Source organism: Triplophysa rosa, linkage group LG8, assembly GCF_024868665.1.
Source record: "Triplophysa rosa linkage group LG8, Trosa_1v2, whole genome shotgun sequence".
NCBI classification, from domain to species: domain Eukaryota; kingdom Metazoa; phylum Chordata; class Actinopteri; order Cypriniformes; family Nemacheilidae; genus Triplophysa; species Triplophysa rosa.
The window spans coordinates 25,778,691-25,781,705 of NC_079897.1; positions in this window are offsets into that span (position 1 = coordinate 25,778,691).

Here is a 3,015-nt window from a genome sequence, read left to right on the forward strand (position 1 = left end):
TACATTTCTTCATTTATTAATTATCCGGTCCAAAGACTTCTTGCTTCTGTAGAAAATAAAAGCCGAACAGCAGTACCCATTCACTTCTATTGTACGGAAACAAAACCAATGCAAGTCAATGGGTACCGCCGTTGTTCGGTCACCAACATTCTTCGAAATATCTTATTTTGTTTAGGGTTGCCAACTGTCCCGTATATTGAGCCTGCCTGATTTGTCCCACACGTGACTTCCCGGAGCCAGAAAATGATATTTTATTTTAGAGAATATGACACGTTTATGTAGATTAAAACAGCCCAACAGTATATTAAATTAACCAATCTTACAAATTTCAAAACACAATAATGCACCAATAATGTTAATGAACAACATCATATATAATATGAAATGGACAGTTTTTGTGAATTACATACTTTAATTTAACTAAAGTTTTGAATGATTATTTAAAAATTTCAAGCCGTTACAGGCGCGCAATGAATCTTGGGATAGCCGAGGTTGTAAAGGATACATTCGTTCTATCTTTAAAATCCCACGGAAATAAAGGCTTTTTTGGGGCTGCATTTGAAGCAACCTTTGAATCGGGACAGCCTTACCAACCTTCAATCGGCTCTGTATTGGGCATTTAGTTGTATTAAAATACTTTATTACACGGCTCATTGGAATGCTTGATTCTGATTGGCCAGTCGTGACATTTGCAGGTTCGTTATTCCCAGTTATACCACGGGGCTGTGGAATGCTTGATTCTGATTAGCTGACAAAGGTTGTACAGGTGCGCATTATTTTTCAGTCAAACGCACACCTATGAAGTAATTCCAGATCTGTCGACCGAATTACAGTTCGATATCACTGCGCCAAGTTTAACTGTTATAACGGATAATGTAGCTACAGTCCACCACCGCAAACAACATGGAGAATGATTTAAATTTCCAGAAATAACTTTTAATATTTATGGAAAGTACGAACATTTCGAAAATTGGGCGAAAGCTGTAAGCTTGACAGTCCAGAATATGAAAAAAAAGAAAGCGAACATCGAAGGCAGCCAGCATTAGCAAACGTCATAAAACGGCCACTGAAGAACAACTAGACAAAATTGAAGGTGAAAAACACGAAGAAAACACCAAAAAGACAACAGCTTGGGCAGTAAATGTGTTCAACGATTGGCTTAAAACAAAAAATACGTTTGCTGATGAGGTAGAAAGAGAGGGGGGAAACGCTTTAAACAACCACCTGCAGCTTTCTATGCAACTGTGAGAATTACTTGTGATGTGGTAACCGTGGTATAAGCGGAATAATTGACTCCGGTCCGTTCAATTATCGAAAGTTAATGCACACCCCGAGGTGGTAATGCGGCCACGGAGACGATGCCGGTCGTCAATTATTCCTTACATAACAACCTCTCAAAACTAATAACGCACAGTAACCCGGACGCAACAAATCATTTTGACGTTTTTTTTTTGACAAATTAAATATAAATATGTATTTTAGTAACATATGTGACAGCTTTTTCTCGCGGAAGGTCTGCATTCAGTAAAAATGAGCCAATAAAATATTTCAGTTCACATTTCATGTCCAGTTTTTATCTCATGTGGCAAGTAGCCGTATAATAAGCGGGATAATGCTCCAGTGTGACACAAGACCCTCCGCTTCGGGTCCTGATCACACTTATTTCTGCACTACGCATGTCAAATTTTGTCCCATATTTCATAGTGACAAAGTTGGCAACCCTATTTGTCGTACAGGTTTGAAATGTCGAAGGGGGTGAGTAAATATGACAGAATTTTCATTTTTGGGTGAACAATCCCTTTCAAGAATCATTTCTTTTCTCTCACTTTTCGTTTTCTTTGAGATTTTAACTAACGTTAGTCGTTTTCATTCGTCCAGGTTCTCGTGCTCTCCTCATCCGTAGCTGAAGAGAACCGCGGTTAGGAGCCCACTGTTCTTAGTTTAAATAAACCCACTCGTGCACCGCACAGTATGCTTGTATGATAATATCAATAAAGAGGATAATAATCACCATAAATACGATCATGTAATGCGCCCTCAGAAAACCCAATTGAAGCGATAGAGCCCCGGCTTCACGCTACCTCAGTCGGTCGCGAGGCTCTGCTGAAACACTTACGGGGAACAGAAACTCCCATTAAAAGAAGGCCGAGCAGCAGGCAGTCTCACACTGGGACTCGTGCCCCTCAATTACAGAAAGACCATCCGCCAGTAATTAAAACAAAGGCATAGAACAGAATGTTTTTTCTCAAGTGGGAAAGATTGAGAGATGCTGTGAAGGTCTGGTTTCCTACCGCGCGCGTCCGTAACGGCCACTGCGCTTCGGGACCAAAGCGTTATTTTCTCAGTCGCCCGTGCAGGGTCAGCTGCTACTTCAATCTCTTTTGTTTATTAAATCGCGGCGATTGTCTCATAATTTCACTCGCGGTCCGGTGGAAAAGTTGAGCGTCGACTTTATTGCCTCCCGTTTTTCTCATGGACCGGCTGACTTGTTAAGGGCTCGAAAACCCGAAGTGGAAGCGGTGCAAGTCATTTACTCATCAGTTTTAATACTTTGGTCGGTGGATGTGTCTGCGTTTGATTTCGCATTCCAAACTAGCAGAACCGATGAAAGGCCGGGGACCGCGGAGGGAGACTGACAGGGCGGTTATTTTTACAGGAACCGCTGCATTGAAGTGTAGCTTTTTGAGAAGCCATCAAGGATGGTTCATTTGAGAGAGAATATCATTTACATGTGGACCTCCGTCTCCCAGGCAACAAGGAATGGAAGAAGCGAATGCCCTCCCTTGTAAAGGTCATTAAAGGCTTGTTAGTGGTCTGTAAAAGAGCACGTCAATCACTTTGATGCGCGAGACCCTGAAAGTGAGCTTCAACTTGACGCAATAGTGCCATCTGTAGTCGAGAGGGCGGTAGTTTGTTGTGTGCTTTCCTCTTTGGACAATTTTAGGATGTCAAATACGGTTATATTATTCTTAAAATATAAGAACTGTTTGGAAAGCCAACTCGGAACTGTCAACC